Raw genomic sequence first — 11,309 nt, 5'->3', positions numbered from 1 at the left:
GTGCCACCCAGGCGCCCCTAAAATTATTTTTAAAGGGGTACCTGGGTGGCTCAGCCGGATGAGTGTCCAACCCTTGGTTTTGGCTCAGGTCATGATCTCAGGGTCCTGGGATCGAGCCCCACGTCGGGGTCCATGCTCAGCATGGAGTCTGCTTGAGACTTTCTCTCTCTCTCCCTCTGTCCCTCCCCCCTCTAAAATAAATAAATAAATCTTAAAAAATTTTATTTTTATTTTTATTTTTATTTTTATTTTTTTTTTTCAAAGATTTTATTTATTTATGTGACAGAGAGACAGCGAGAGAGGGAACACAAGCAGGGGGAGTGGGAGAGGAAGAAGCAGGCTCATAGCGGAGGAGCCTGATGTGGGACTCGATCCTGCTACGCCGGGATCACGCCCTGAGCCGAAGGCAGACGCTTTAACGACTGCGCTACCCAGGCGCCCCAAATTTTATTTTTAAAATCATATATGTGTATTTAAGCACAGATACCAAACACACAAGAGCAAGGTCATTATCTTTTAATTCATGGTTCTGCCCCCCTCACCCCCCCCCCCACATTTAGTCATGTTTGGAGACATTTTTGTTTGTCACAAGTGGAGAAGGAGGTTGCTACTGGCACTTAATAGGTGGAGTCCAGGAAGGCTGTTCATCATCTTACCATGCCCAGGACAGCCCCCCCAACAAAGAATTATGCAGCCCAAATGCCAATAGTACTGAAGGTGAGAAGCCCTGTGTAGGGGCACCTGGGTGGCTCAGTCGTTAAGAATCTGCCTTCGGCTCAGGGCGTGATCCCAGCGTTTCTGGGATTGAGCCCCACGTCAGGCTCCTCCGATGGGAGCCTGCTTCCTCTCCCACTCCCCCTACTTGTGTTCCCTCTTTCGCTGCCTGCCTCTCTCTGTCAAATAAATAAATAAAATATTTAAGAGAGAGAGAGAGAGAGAGAGAGAGAGGGAGAAGCCCTGTGTAGCCCTGCACAGTATTGCTGAAGGAATGAGTGAATGAGCGAATGAAGAGACGATGGTGGCCTGAAGTGGCTGCTAGCCGTGGGACTACAGAAACGCTGTAAGATTCTTACACATCTTGGAAGTGTACCTGGCAGAGTTTAGTGTGACAATACCTCTCTTTTTCCAGGAGCAGATGTGCTCTGTCCTTGCCTGGTCCTGGGCACATCTCATTCATGTGTGGCCTCCCATTGCCCTCCAGCATCCCGCCCCCTCAATTTTCAAAGTCCTCTGAGCTGCCGGAAACTGGCCAAGAATGAGCCAGGGCGGTGCCTGCGGGTAGGAAACTTTGCATGCCCTTTGAATAGCGCGGGGCCGTGGAGCGGAAACCGCTGACCACAGAAGGACCGGGAAGGCTTGGGACACGGTGTGGGGGAGGGGCCTGGGCTTGTAAGAGGGGATTGGAACGGTAGGGAAAACTGATCAGAACGCCTGGGGAGGGAGGGAAGCAATTAGAATTCTGTGAGAGTGCCCAGGACACGGGTTAGGATCCTTGTGGGCTGAGTTGGAATCCTTTGACGAGGGGTTAAAATCCTGGAGGGTACGGTTGAAATTTTTGGATGGATCGGATTAGAATCCTGAGGGGTGGATTAAAATCCTTTGGGAACAAGATTGGGATTATCCAGGAGCAGGATTAGAATCCCTGGGGTTAGGATTGTGAATCTGGAGGGCTGGGTCAGAATCCTTTGAAGAGAAGGGTTAAAATCCAGTTGGCTGGATTAGAATCCTTGGGGGCAGGATTAGAAACCTCTGATTGGGTGAGGCTAAAAAAATCCTTCAAATGTGAGATTCAAAATCCTTTGGGGGCAGAATTAGGATTTTGGGACGAGTTGGTGTTGCAGGTCTTGGGAGGACGGATTTAATCCCTTTGAGGACAGCATTAGGGTTTGGGGGGGCGGGGATTATAATGCATTAGAGCAGGTGTAAGGTTATTTGGAGGAGGGGATGGGGTTAGGATCTGTGGGGGACGGATTAAAATTCTTAGGGGCGGGTTTATTATCCTGACAGGGTTAGGATCCTTAGGGGCAGAGTTCGAAGCCTTGAATGGGAGGTGTTTAAAAAAAAAAATCTTTGGAGGCGCCTGGGTGGCTCAGTTCCTTAAACGTCTGCCTTCGGCTCATGTCATGGTCCCAGGTCCTGGTATCAGAGTTCCCCATCGGGCTCCCTGCTCAACGGGGAATCTGCTTCTCCCTCGGCCTCTACTCCTGCTCTTGTTCTCTCTCTCTTTCTCTCTCTTGTTCTCTCTCAAATAAATAAATAAATAAATAAATAAATAAATAAATAAATAAATAAAATCTTCAAAAAAAAATCCTTGGGCGGTGGAATTAGGGTGCTGGGAGGTGGGGTGTGAGATTCCAGTCCCTGCGATGGGGTTAGAATCTTCAGGGGCGGAGTTAGGATACATGGGGGTGGGGTTAGCATCGCTCAGGGCGCGGCTAAGGAACCCAGATGGCCTCTGGGTGCCACCGCGTCCCTGGTCCCAGCCGGGGTGCACCACCGAGGCCTAGAGGCGAGCGGGAGAGGACCCGGGCGGTTCAGCGCCAGGGGAGCCGGAGAAGCCGCGGGGCGCCCAAGCCCCTCAGAGCACCGCCCTTGCCTCTTCTCGAAAGTTAGCCCGTCTCCCTTTGGGCACGGGCGCCCCGGGACCCCGGGGGCCGCTGAGCTGGGGGGGCGCTCGAGCTGCGAAGATCCGGGCTGCCCGCAGGACGAGAGGCGGGAGCCCAGGTGAGTGGAGCGCACAGGGCCGCTGAGCGCCGCCTGAGGGTCTTCGCTGCCGGGGAGCCCGGGGTGGGGGGCAGGGCCGGCTGGGGTGCGGCGGGAAGGGGCCGTCGGGGGGAGCCGCGGACCGGCGGTGGGTTGAGGTGCCGGCGGAGGAGATGGCCCAGCTGCGAACCTGGAGAAGCTCTGGGGAGGGGAGCTCTGGCCACCGAGTCACTTCGATCCAGCTCAGCTTCTCGGAGCCGTCCAGGTTCCCTTTCTGCAAAAGAAAAGAAAAACGAGAAGGAAGGGATGGGGCTTCACGGAGACCGGGAGGGGAAGGCCCTTACGGTTCCTGGTGGGGGTGGGTGACGGGTCACGGCGGGTGGGCAGCGGGTTGGCAGCCGCCGTGGGGAAGGGGACAGCTGGCCGTAGGCGCGACGTGCGAACCACACCCGGGCGGGGCTGCAGCTGGGCCCGCTCGCTGCGCTCCCTCCTCCTTCCGCGCTGCGCGCCGATCCCCAGCAGGTCTGGGTCAAACCTCAAAACCTCCTGGACAGACCACAGAGTGTCTGCCCCATCATTTTCCTCTTCGTCAGACCTTGGGCCAAGTCGTTCTCTCTCTCCGAATTCCAGTTTCCTCATCTATCAGATGGGGCTCTTACTCTTTCTCCAAGGCTACAGTGAGCTAGGTGTGGGGGTCATGCAAGGGGAAGTGGGATTCCGGGAGCAACCGGCCTGTTGACCTTGAGCAAGGGATTTGGCCTTCCTGTGCCTCCGTTTTTACACCTGTAGGATGGGGTTATTAATAATGACTCCCTCACAGGGTCGTTTTGAAGGTTAGGTTGTTACTGATGGAAAGCTCTTAGAGCTCGATGAACTATTGTCGTAGCTATGACGGTCCAGCCCAGTGCTTCTTAAACTTTGGCAGTATACCAGAATCACCTGGAAGGCTTGTTAAAACACGGATTTCTGGGCCCTGACCCCGGATTTCTGAGTCAGTATGTTCAGTCCAGGGCTCTGAGAATTTACATTCCCAAGTGATGCTGTCGCTGCTGGTCCAGGGACCATGCTTTGAGAACCACTGCGGTAGCCTTTGGCCAGCACAGAGAAATGGCCAGCACAGAGAAAGCCTTCAACAGATATTGGATCCTTTATCCCCTGGCTTTGTCTTCACTATCCTTTTTTTTTTTTTTTTTGAGGGTGGGGGAGAGATGTTAAAATAAAGTAAAGGGAATAATATACTAATAACCCATGAACCCACCACCCAGAGTTTAATGTTAGCATTTTGTTATGTTTGCTTCTGATTTTTTAAAAATAAAATTATTAAAAGTGGCAGATCAGATTGAACCCTCTCCACCTTTTCTCTCTCTCAGTCCTGTTTTTCTCCCTCCCCAGAGACGACCATTGTCATGAAATATAGTCCTTTCCAGTCTGTGCCTTCAAGAATTTATTACATAGATATGGATGCATAAATAATGCATACAATTGTTTTTTTGTGTTTTAAAGATCTCCAAAAATGCTATCCAGCTGTGAGATTCTTCTGCAATATCATTTTTCTTTTCCTTGCCTTATCATTAAGTTGTCAGGGTCTAGCCAGGGTGAGAAGCAGAGATGTAAGTAGCTCCTTCCTTCTCAGTGGAGTGCCCCAGCAGGTGACCACCCTACCTGATTTCTCATTCCCCTGTTGCTGGACATTCAGGTGTGGAACAAGGTGTTTACTACAACAAACCATTCTGCTGGGACCATCCTGGATGTATGTCATATACGTCGAACTCCACGTCAAACTCCAGCATGCTCCTCCAAATGAGCCAGACAGGTGCCCCCAAATATCCTTGGAATTTTTTAAACTTTATTCTTATTTTTTAAAAGATGTATTTATTTGAGAGAGAGCAAGCAAGCGCACAGAGGGAGAAGGAGAAGCAGGGAGCCGGATGGGGGGCTCAATCCCAGGACCCTGGGATCATGACCTGAGCCGGAAGCAGACATTTAACCAACTGAGCCACCCAGGCGCCCCCCTTAGATATTTTAATGGCCACATAGTATTCCACTGTCTGGATGCACTATAATTTGTTTAACCATCCTAGGAAAGCACTTTAATGTAGTTTGCAATTCGTAAATTCTTTTGAGTCAAAATTCACGTAGCATTATAAACTTAACCATTTTAAAACTAAAAATTTGGTGGCATTTACTACATTCACAGTGTTGTGCAACCAACACTTCCATAAGGTCCCCAAATATTTTCATCTCCCCAAAAGGAAGCATTGAACCCATTAAAGCAGTCACTCCCGCTCCTCCCTCCCCACAGCCCTTGGCAACCCCCAGCCTGCTTTTTGTATTTTAGGATTAATTTATTCTGGCTTCTTCCACATAAGATAATGTTTGCAGGGTTCACCCAAGTTGTAGCATGTATTGATATTTCAGTTCTTTTTACGGCTGAACAATATTTCATTGTATGTATGTACCGCAATTTGCTTACGCATTCGTCGGCAGATGGAAATTTGGGTTGTTTCCACCTTCTGACTGTTGTGAATAGTGCCGCCGTGAGCATGCGCCTACAGGTATTTGTTTGAGCACCTGTTTTCAGTTTCTTGGTTTACACCGAGGAGTGGAATCACTGAGTCGAATGGTAATTCCATGTTGAACTTTTTGAGAAATTGCCAGACTGTTTTGCACCATTTTACGTTCCCGTCAGTCACGTAGAAGGGTTCCAGTTTCTCCGCTTCCTTGCCAACACTTGCAAGGCGTTTTCCTTTTTTAAAAATTACTATTATTGTAGCCACCCTAGTGGGTGTGGGAAGCATAGATCTTAATCTCACCCTAACCTGGCTGCTCCCTGGGGGCCTTTAGCCCTGAGGGTGAGGAGTAAATTGTCTGCATTCAAGGGAACAGGCAGGTCTCGCACTTTAAACTCTTTCTGGAAAGTAAGGGCAAAGACGTGTTGGTCTCCTAAACTCCTGTATCACTAACACATAGTAGGTGCCTGGCACATAGTAGGGCCTCAGAAACTTTGAACATAGGAATGTTGGACAACCTCTCCCCTCCTGAGACTTCAGCACATAGGTGTACGTCAGTTGGCCCCACATACTGATTCTTTATAATTGGTTGCCAAGTTTTAACACCAAGAGAACTCACACAAATCTGGATTTCTGTCTTTTGAAAAACTAAGGAAGTTGGCAGTAGTGGGACTAGAGACTCCGCCTCCCATCCCCCTCTGCTATCCACTCATGGCAGGTGAAGCTTCGCAGGAGCTCCCCTGTGGACTACCCCCAGGGCTGTCGGTTTGCACCGCCTTTTCTTGGATCACTTTCCTCATGTGGGTGTCCCCGTGGGCCTCTACGGCCATTTGAGTTTTCAAGTCCTGCCCCCCAGTCATGATAAGGCCTCCCCTTTTATAGAAAAAGAACACCAGGTCCAGACAGGGTAAGTAGCTTTCCCAAAGTTACACAGCATGTGAGTGATACAATCTCTTTTAGCCTCCATCTTTATAAACAACCCCCCACAGCACTTTGGTCCCCACCCCCTGTCTCCAGCTTCCTCCACCCCAGGGCTGGGAGTTTCAGTGTACTTCTAAGGGCTTGGGTAATGATGCTGAAGAAACCCTTGCTCCACCATAAAACACACCCTTGTTCTTGGCTGATGCCTGTGGCCCTCTACGTGTCGCTGCACCCTCCGAATGTCACTACACTGGGGTCTGCATTCCTGATACTGCCCTAAGACACCCACCCAAGCTCTACCATCACCCTGAAAGCCTTTGGTCTAGGAGATTTGGTGCAGCCAAGCGAATAGGAGACCTTTCCTCTCCCCCTGCTTGTGTTCCCTCTCTCGCTGACTGACTGTCTCTGTCAAATAAATAAATAAATAAATAAATAATCTTTAAAAAAAAAAAAAAGGAGACCTTTCCTCATCTCTGCCGGAGAAATGAAGAACCGTAGATGGAGGGCAGGAGACCTGAGGCTGAGGGCCCACATTGCCTCATAGAAGCTATGATGCGTTCGGCAAATCCGTCACTCTCTGAGTCTCAGATTCCTCGTCTGAAAGATGGGAATAAAGATACTACCTCCCAAGTCACGTAGCAGAAGTCCTTTGATGGCAACACACACAAAAACAATGTTCCGTATTTTCTGTGGGCATACGTTTCTTTGGAAGCAGACCCTAGAAAAGGAGCCATGTGCATTTACTATTTGGGAGAGGATCCCAGAAACCCCTGGGAGGAGAGTGGGGAAGCGAGCCAGAAGAGAAGGCAGCCAATAGCAGTGTGTTATCAAGCCAGTCACTACCGTGGGCCCCAAGAAACCAGTTACGCTAGGAGCCCTGGGAGCCAGTGAGCATGCGCGGCCGGTGAGGGACCTGGCGTATTTATCCGTCTGCTTCTGTCAGTCCCTGGTTGAGGGCTGCTCCTGGGGGGTGATATTTTCTAGCATTTGCACTTGCCAAGCTCACAGGCAGAGTAGGCGCTAATGGCCACACAGAAATCTCTCAGGCAAAGAAATACAGGTGCCACCAGCAGGAGTGCTCTGAAACGCTGAAGGGCAGCGTGGTGGGGGAGCACACGGACAGATACCGTGCGTGCGTCCATACGCGTGTGCGTCAGTGCAGAGACACAGCGACCCTTCCTCTGTAAGGTTTTCCTCTTTAATAAGGATGATGTCCTGCCTTACCAGGTGATGAAAGATAATTTTAAAAACAAAATACATACCCTCCAAAACAGAAAAGAAACTGAGACTCTGTCAACTATAAAAAAGCAGCTGTCGAAAGGTCAGAGCGTGCATTATTGTGGCTTCAAGGTTTCTATTTGTGGGGGACAGATTTGGGGGCAGCTGACCTTGGAGCATGATGGGAAATTAGAGTTCAAAGTTGGCCCTCAGGGGCAAACTGGCACCCATGTCCTGTCCGAAGGGGGCAGCTTCCACTCAGTTCCAGTCAAGGAGGGGCTTCATTCCTCTCCAAGCGCAGATGAACAAACATGGATATCCCTTTTCAGTTTAGACACGCATTTATAACTCGTTTCAATGAGGAAAACCAGGGCACCCAGGAGGCTGAAGGAGACTTCATTCAATTATTCAAGAATTTATTGAGTACCTGCTGTGTCCTCGTTTTACACACCGAGATAGAGCAGTGCACAAAACAATCACTTTCCCTCATGTGTCTTACATTCCAAGGATGACAGATCATAAACAGATCCCTAGGTAATTTATTAGTGTGTTAGTTCAGGTTCTTTGAGAAGCAGACTCTCATCTCAGAGAGACTAAATATGCAAGAAATACCTCAGCGGGAATGAGTGTGGGAGCAACTAGGAGAGGCTAGGAGAGTCAGTAGATGGCAAGGCATGTTGGACTCCAAATGAAGAAAGGGAAGGAGGAAAGGAGGGCAGGAAGGAAGAAGGAAAGGAGAGGTGGAAGTGTCTTAGACTCTAGTGCAGTTTCAAGGAAAGCTTGGCAAGCTGTTCGGGGAGCCCTTAGCCACAACCTCCTGTCAGAGGTCCCACTGGCATGGCCTGCCTCAGTTTCCCTGCCACACTCCATCATTGGCTGGAAACAGCCCATAGCAATAGTGATGATGGACTTCAAAGCATGGCAGCTGGGCCATTGGTCAATTCCACTCTCTGCAGTCGGAGATCTGAGAGGCCCATCTTCATGGCCACCACATCAGCTGCTGGGTAAAGCCACGAAGAATACAGCTGGGAAGGGCTAAAAAGTGACGGGAGTTGGGGGTGATGAGGGAAGGCCTCTCTGAGCAAGTGAGATCTGCAAAGAGACTTGGGTGACGTGAAAGAGGCTTTTTGGGTGAAGAACATTTCAGAAAGTAGCATGTGCGATGGCCCTGAGGTGGAAACATGGTTGGTGAATTGAGGAATAGCAAGAGGCTAGTGTGGCTGGAAAGGATGTATCAAGGGAGGAAGGCAGGACTACAGGGTTGGGGGGAGCCCAGATCATGGAGCCTTGTTAGCCACAGAGGGGACTTGGGCTTTTATTCCAAGTGAGATGGGAGCCCCAGGAGTTGGTGAGCAGAGGAGGCACGTGAACTGATTAATATTTTAAAAAGCTTGCTTGTCTCTAAGAGGCAGGATGGGGGTTCAAACCCAGCTCTTCGTGACATCAAATCCTATCCTGGAGTTTACAAACTTGCTTGCCGCCTGCTTACCTTAAAGATAAAATTATTCTAAGGAGGTTCACAATTGCCCTTGAATTCTGAACTTGAACAGGTGACCTGGAGGTAACAATGAACATGCTAGGAATTTACTCCATGTTTAGGACAAGTAGTTGACACACACGCATCTCAGAGCCAGCCCTCTGGCCGAGTCAGGCGAATGACCCCGGGCCTTGAGTTCCTCTTCAGCGTGTTGCTCTGTCCCTTGCTATTGTGTAAACCAGGCACCACGCTCACCCTCCCTGGGGCGCTGCTCCACCTGCATAAGGAAGGTCTCACCAACCCCTTCATGTTTGCCAAGTCCATGTTTTGAGCTCTTTGATGAGAAAGAAACTGAGGGTCAAGAAAAGGGAGTGAAGAGGAGTCAGGGGTGAGCCCAACATGTCCACTGGGGATAACAATCACTTGGGGGTTTAGGTGGTTCATTGAGAAAACAGGGAACTAGAGGAGGGGATCTGCACGGCTCTGCATGCCTGGAAACTCTTCCGGAAGTTGTCCCTGTGGGGGGAAGTCTTTTTCTCCACCTCCATGGCGAGCTGTACCGAGAAGGTTCCTCTAATTGGACAGTCTTGAGCGCGGGGCGGTAGAGGTCTGCCTGCCTGAACTTCCTGTTTGGGTTCCTCGTCCTCATGCTGCAGTTCCCCACTGTAGCCTCTGGGGCCGACCCCAGTGAGAGGCAAGAGAGCTGGTTCTCATGCTACCTGCCACCGACCACCCGGGAAACCTTTCTGCTGTGGATCTCCATTTCCCCATCTGTAAAATAGGCTCTTAACTCTGGTCCTGCTGACTTCACCCAACTATGGTCAGGCCTGTAGAAGGTTGAACACAATAAATTTACTCCACAAACATATATGGAGGGCCTAATACATGCCAGGCACATTCTAGGCATGGTGTCAATGCCTTCAGCTTCGTGGGGTCCATATTCCACACAGCCTCACCTATGCTAATGGATCTAGAACCCTCTTCTCATCCATCAAAACCTACTGTCTGTGAAGTCTTCGCCATAAGCCATTTACACTTAAGTATGAATTGCAATCCCTAGTAAGAATTTCCTCTGCACTGGGCAGCACTCTTTGAGGTTTAAGGGGGGCAGAAATCCAACTTAAACTGGCCCATGCAGGAGAGGGAGATTATTGGGAAGTCCATGAACACATCTCCTTCAGGAAGGGCTGCATTCCAGGGCTTGGGAATCTGTGTTTCTCCATTTTTTGGCTCTGCTTTGCAACTCTTTTCCAGCCAAAGGCCAATGCATGACTCTTAATATCCAGGATGGACTCACGTGTCCACCTTTGCTTCTGTTACTGCAACTCTGATTGGCCAGACTTGGTCAGACACAACCCCCCCCCCCACTGACATCTACAGCTGGAGGTTGAAGTCAGCTCTACCCCAATCCATGAAATGAGGATGGGGGAGAGGTGGTTCCCAAAGGAAGACTGCGGAGTGGTTCTCAGAAGAAGGGGGAGCAGAGACTATACAGGAAAGAACTATCCTCCAACATCTCGCTCCATATTTGGAGAAACTGAGGCCCAGAGAGATGTTGGGACTTGCCTGAGCTCACACGGAGAGCTCGTGGCAGAGGTGAAACCAGAATCCAGGGCTCCTCAGCCCCAGCCCTCACAGGCCTCTGCTTGAGCCTAAAAGCTCCTTAAAAACCATCTCCTGCCCACCCCACAGGAAGCCCAGGCAGCACCCTGGCCTCCCTGCCTCGGGCTTCACTCCGAGCGTGCAGGAGGAGTCTCTGTGGCTCCATGGCCTGCCTGGTGACCGTGGGAAGCACCCACGGTGAGTAAGCTGAACTTTCTCATTTCCCTTTGTGTAATGCTTGCAGAAGCTCAGGGGGAGCGAGTTTCAGTTTCCAGGAGCTTCGCAGTGACCTGAGGAAGTGTCTTGGCTAGGGGTCAGGAGTTCTAAGCTAGTCTGGGACCAGGCAAACAACTTCTGCTCTCAGAGCCTGGCTTTGAGTCACATTAGACAAGAATCATGTGTTCAGAAGTTTTTAATAAGCTTCTCACATCCCTGTCACCCAGGACCTCGGGCCAAGCCTGAGAAGCAAGGGCCTCCTATTTTACAGGGCAGGAAATGAAGCTCAGGGGAAGCGACCTACTGACGGTCACATAGCCAGGCAGTGGCAGAACCGGGATCCAAACCCAAGTCTTCTGACCCCAAGTTCAGCCCTCACTCCACTACCTCGGTGGATCTCCTGAAGAATTGCGAGAAATGCAGATTCCAGGCCCTCATTCCCAGAGACTCTGTTGCATTCAGTCCAGATTGTAGCTCGGGGATATGCAAGAAACAGTGAGGACTATTTGGGTGCGAGCAGTAAAAATCCGATTCAAACCGTCTTAGACCAAATTGAGAATTTATTTGCTCATAAAATGGAAAAATCCTGAGGTTGGCAAATTTCAGGCATCGCTGGGTCCAGGTGTTCATACGTGTCTTCGGGAATCACTGTCTCCATCGCT

General features: G+C 50.3%; 1 protein-coding gene across 2 annotated transcripts in view; it reads left to right on the top strand.

Annotated features, from left to right (window-relative positions):
- Window positions 1-2,456: 2,456 nt before the first annotated feature.
- The window catches only part of HCK (HCK proto-oncogene, Src family tyrosine kinase), a 37,747-nt gene continuing 28,894 nt past the window's right edge, over window positions 2,457-11,309 (top strand). For both annotated transcript variants that reach the window (XM_026503255.4, XM_026503254.4), the window contains exon 1: window positions 2,457-2,724. The gene's annotated coding sequence lies outside the window, so the exon portion shown is untranslated. The remainder of the gene's footprint in view (window positions 2,725-11,309) is intronic.

Source organism: Ursus arctos, unplaced genomic scaffold (assembly GCF_023065955.2).
Source record: "Ursus arctos isolate Adak ecotype North America unplaced genomic scaffold, UrsArc2.0 scaffold_16, whole genome shotgun sequence".
Taxonomy (NCBI): Eukaryota; Metazoa; Chordata; class Mammalia; order Carnivora; family Ursidae; genus Ursus; species Ursus arctos.
This window is presented reverse-complemented; position numbering and strand designations above follow the sequence as displayed.